Source organism: Harmonia axyridis, chromosome 6 (assembly GCF_914767665.1).
Source record: "Harmonia axyridis chromosome 6, icHarAxyr1.1, whole genome shotgun sequence".
NCBI classification, from domain to species: Eukaryota; Metazoa; Arthropoda; class Insecta; order Coleoptera; family Coccinellidae; genus Harmonia; species Harmonia axyridis.
This window is the reverse complement of record NC_059506.1, coordinates 21,157,706-21,163,705: the sequence shown is the minus strand read 5'-3', so window position 1 is coordinate 21,163,705 and position 6,000 is coordinate 21,157,706.

The window sequence follows — 6,000 nt, the reverse complement described above, 5'->3', positions numbered from 1 at the left end:
CGAAATGAAGTCGAGCTCAATCCAAGTAGCTTGAAACTCAAGCCAAGCCGTGAATACCTATAACCAAGGGAACCAAAACATGAAACACCCTGTCTACTTTTACCAACTGGTGTTCACAAGATAAATTATCGATGAACGTGGACAAAACTGAATGTGTGTTCTTTTCTACCTTGCATGCAAAATGGTCGAAACCTGAAACAATCACTCTTCTTCATAATAACGTAGATATAAGCGATAATACAAAATTTCTAGGTGTGATATTGGATCAGCATCTATGTTGATCCGATCATATTGAAATATTACAGCGCAGATTGAATTCTGTACTCTATATTCTACAAGTTTTATATCAGCAAGATGAAATACAAAAACAGGCTTTGAGAGGGATGCTTCGACTATCTTATAGAGCTTTATGTCGTGGGATGTTCGAAGCTCAGGGAATAGTAACAATAACAGTGAGACTTTACATAAAAAATTTTCTGGTTTTTCTGCGAAAGAATAATCACTCCTTCGAATAGTATAAGAACTTGAAGGACACTAGAAGAAGCAATTTTGGCTCTATTTGTTCTTATATTATATAGATGGTAATTGTTTATCTGTCTTGTCTGGTAATTATGTACGTCTAATTTCTTTCATCTTCCGAAAAATTCGCTCACGCTGTACAGAGGAATATAGAGATCTACCAAGAAATATCCAGTCGATAACGGATATAAAGAAATACAAAGATGCTGTATGAACTTGATTAGAATTGGCCCGTACACTATAACTGAGTATTTGAACTGCACTTTCCAAGTCTGATCGGTCTCTTTCGGTCATTTCTCATTTCATTTGTGTATTTCATTTGACTTGGGTTTTTTTCGAATTGTACCTATTTCGATTGGAAAAATAAATTATTTTATTATTATTTTTTTGTTCATATGGATGAATGAATTGAATTGAATTAATATATTTCTTTCTCTTCTGAGGTTATTGGTAATCTATTCATTGTATTGTAAGGCGATGCATAGGATTAATATAACTATTTTGTGGGTCTCTTCTTTTTTTTTCGAAAACGTGCTTTTCTTGTGGAAGGAAATTAAGGCATTTTTAGAGGTATCGGGTGTCCTGAATTCGTTGTCTAGTGAGGAGACCTAAAAAAAACAGATGGCACATTTCGGAAAGAATTAATTTGGTGAAAACAGCAACCTTATGAGTTCAACTGTTTTCAAGATATAAGAGAAAACTGGAAAGTGGCGTGAAATCAAAAGTTCTCATAACTTCCTCATTACTGGTGCTACAAACATGAAAAAAACTTTCCTATAAGCACTTTTCCAGGAGAATCCATTGATGTTATCATTTGTGTTTTATAGCAATTTGTTTTGGAGTTATAATACAAACTTGTGTTTTTTTAAATGTAAACCATAAAAATTTCTGTAACTGTAAAAAAGGCTTTTACAGAAACAGTGCCAATCCTACTAGAATTGATGAGACGAATGATCTGGGTCTTACTGCTGCTACAAGACTATGAGTCAGCACTATGCTCTTCGTCTCTCATATATCACGGTCCCCACATTTTTTGTTTAAAAGAACTGTTTCAATGAATAAACCTATATACATAAGATTTCAGGAACGAGTTCATCACTTCCTCCCAAAATTTAATCTTGAGGGGGTACTGTTTTGTCTCAAAACCCTGGCTTCGTGTATCCTCAATAATTATTGAAGCAGCTGTCTTCACAACCCGGAGTCTTTTTGGTATATATTGGCCAAACTGGAAGAAACTTCAAGAAAAGGATTCACGAACACCAAAGGAGTCACACTAGTGATAACATCTTCTCATCATATGCAGATCATTTATTAGAAACCGGACATAATTTCAATTCTAAATACAAAGGACTCTATACCGAAAATAAAAGTCACCGTTTGAATCTACTAGAATCACTAGAGATTAACAGGTACAATTCGAGACACATTTTGCTATATTCCCAAACAGATGTAAATAAGTCACCGCTTTCGAACATCTTTAAGTAAAAAATTTTGGAAATTCCAAATTTCAACAAATACAGTAATATAGTACCCCGAACCGAGAAGACCGTTGACCCATCAAAGTATCCATAAATTAACATTTTATTACTCCATAGGCACTCTCATTTTTTTTGTATATACAGGGTGAGTCTTTGACTTGTACATATATTTTAACCCAAGATTCCTGAGGTCAAAAGAAACACTTTTTTCCTTTACCATTTTTTCTGATTCGGCCCGGTTAAAAAGATACAGGCTGTTGAAAATCGTTAAAAAAATGTGATTTTCAGCTATATCTCGTAAATGGTTCTATCGAAGGGAATGATTTTTGAAATATAGCTTTTTTTTTATGTGATACATCTTATCCGAACACAAGATTCCATACACATCCTTCTGTTTCTTTATTATGAACATTACATCCCATAAAAATACCCGAAATTCGAAGAAACCAACTCTTAAGAGTAATTTGAACGTTCATTGAAGAATATTTGGCTAATTTGAAAAATAAAAGTATTCTTCATGTTTTCTCGTACAAAGCGCCGTTTTCGAATAACTTGATCTTAAAAAAAAATTATCTGTGAAATTCAAAAAATTGGGTACTTTGGCTGAATGCAACTCTGTTCTGTTGTGGAAAAAAAACCACAGAAATGAATATTTACTATGATGTCATGTCTCAGATTTTAGAATTGAAGTACTAGCCAACTTAGTTTGAAAATGAAGTTATTTGAATAAGCTCACCTCAACTCCTCGATTTGATAACAAATTACTGAGCTTTGGCACAGCTCTGATAATAAGAAGATACTTCACTAAAATCAACATTCTTTTTGAAAAGTCCAGATTATTCATAAAGCCCATGTTTAAAAAAGTTTTCACAAAATAGTCCCATTATAATGACAACAATCAATATCCCACTAAAGACTGCTGCTATCGAACAATACTGTATTCTTCTTCGGCTCATTCAAACTCACATCGAAACATACCACTAGGACTAGGTACATACTAGAAAAATTTTCATGTGATTGAGATTGAATACTTTTATTCTTTTGCTATTCCATAAATTCATCCTAAGAGCATATGATTGACATACTTCCAAAAGGGCCTTAATTGTTTTAATGTGAAAACAAATTAGGTGAGTTGAAAGAAACTGGATATTCTATTGTGGATATTTAAATTGAATACTTCTCATTTTATTCAATGCCAAAATCAAGATGAATTAAGTAGTAAAGTTGGCTATAATGTAGGTACACATTAGGAACAAATTTGATTACAAGTGGAGTCTAACATTTTCCATTGATTACAGAGCCAGAATATTTTACATATTTCCATATTTTCATACTGATGGCTTCAAAAATATTGATGCATTTCAATATTTTTATGAGATAGTTGGAACAAATCAAATGCTTCATTTCATAACAAATATCTTATACAATAACAGTGTAAACTGTAAATGAAAATTTTAGGTTAGAACATAGATTATTCGAACCGAACTGCTGTGTTTATATTTGGCATCACTCGAAATTTGAAAGTCAAACTTAAAACCACAGATTACTATAGTCTGCGTTAGAACTTTCACAGATCAATATTATTTATTTGAGATTTTAAGGTTAAATGGCAATTCTTCTAAACAAAACGATATCATATAAATGAAATATAATAAATGAATGGATATGAATTATCAGTATCAGAGCTAATATGGGTGGTAGCGAGCTCAATTCGTTATAATTATCGAAAATGAAATAGAAATCAAGAGAAGAATATTTAATCTTTAGCGTCAACGAATTTGGAATAACTCATTTATTTTATTATAAACACTACTTTGTTCAACAAATGGAATGTTAAACGTGAGTTTATGATGGTTTTTCTAATTTAGTAGCTTATTTCCAAGGTTCAAAAGGTATATCTTATGCTTGAGAAAACTTCAGTGTTCCGGTTTTCAGGGGTGAATTAGCTCATTTTGAAAATTTAAAATGGCTATATCTTTTTAACAGGGCCGAATCGGAAAAAATGGTAAATGAAAAAAGTATTTCTTTTGACCTCAGGAACCTTCGGTTAAAATATATGTACAAGTCAAAGACTCACCCTGTATATCTGAAATTGTATTTCAAAATTCAACACTTTACAATGTAACCCTGATGAGGCCGCTCAGACGGCGAAACAATTGTCGTAAATAATTAAAAACAGTGGAAAGTAGTAAGTGTTTACAATTATTTTTAACCAAATCATATACTATAATACTGACAATCAGAGGCTATCATATCTGTGACAGGCAAATGACGTTTGGGCTGAATTATGTCTAGTCCATACTCACCACCATGCTCTTGTTTGAGCCATTTTTCAACATTATGCATAATATGAACAAACTTGTTAAATTGTGTCCGAGGTGTTTTTGGGAGAGGAGCGGAGAAGAATCCCCTCGTGAGGAATGCAATTTTGATTTTTAGTGCTGACACCAAGTAGGCGTATTGTTTGTATATTTATTGCATAAATACTAAGAAGGCTTTGTCTTATTCCATTGAAATTGAAATCGATATAAAGAAATAAACAGTATTTCAAAAAGTGATTCAGAGAATCCTTTTTTCGAACTAAAGAAGGCTTTATAGTTCAAATCCGACTAGATTGTATTGAAAGAAGAAGTTTTTGAGTGAATGATATGCCATTGATTATAAATCAAAGTTTTCGGGTTGAAGAAGTGAGATTTCACAAAGAAAGACAATATACGTCAATTTTCAATTATTGTTTGGGACAGAACGGTGTATCGGACAGAACACTTAATCGAAGAAATTTGTAGTAAATTTCATTAATTCATTCATTAACAACTTTTCAGACAGAAAAATAAACTATCGAGAGTCAACTCTTACATACCTATCATTTGTACCAATAGAAAGATCCTAGAAGAAACATTGAAATTTTCCGATTTATAGGACGAAACCTGCAACAATTCTTTTCAATATTCCATCACGTAATTTTGATCACAGATTCAGATTCAGCATCACAAGAAACATTAAATAATTGAAGAAATCAAAACTACCCCAAAACTTTCCAGGAGGGGTTCTTTTGAGCACAAATTGACTGGACTACAGTCAATGGCTCCACCTATTTGAAGTAAGAAAATTGTTGAGGATAGCAATCAAGAAATACCCAAATATAAAGTATTATTCACTGATTCGTATCTTCCTATGCAAATATGCAGGACATGATGAATTTGTACTCAGAAAGCTGTACTTAGGTTTTTTATAAATTACTAGCTGCCCGCCCCTGCTCCGCACGTGTGGTGTAACTGTAATCTTCTTTTTCCTATATTACTTGATTTCAAGAAACCTGGATAACCATGTGTTCAATAATTAACGCAATTAACGGAATGCTTTTGCATCATTTAAATAATCCTCATAATAAAGTAAGAAAGAATCATATTCATTTCAATTCAATCATCTACTTTCTGTCAGGCAACCACACCCTTCGAAGTTTTAAATTATACTCTATGATTATTCGCTCGATCGTAGGAAAAAGGAAACCTTTTATTTTTCTTGGTGGCCATCAGAGTTTCCCAATTTGACTTCGTGAAATTTTTTCCTCTAGTCACATTTAAAAAGCAATATTTAACAATTTGGAAATGTGTTAAAACCAGAGATCTTGGTAGCTACCAAATATTTTAATTCTCTGAAGTTCATAGATCATTATAGTTAGACACATGGTTGATTTGTCCAGTGGAATTGAAACTTTTGATGATTTCTATATTTGAATGAGAAATATCATGTTATATATGTTTGAAAAATGGAAAAAAAAAATTTTATTCTTATATAAATTTATATGGTTTACATTTAAAAAACACAAGGTTGTGTTATAACTTCGAAACTAATGGCAATAAAAAACAAATGATTATACCAGTGGATTCTTCTGAAAAAATTGCCTGTATTATGTTTTTTTTTATGTTGATAGTACCAATATTGAACAATTTATGAATACTTTTCATTTGACACCATCTTCCAATTTTCCGTTATAGCTTGA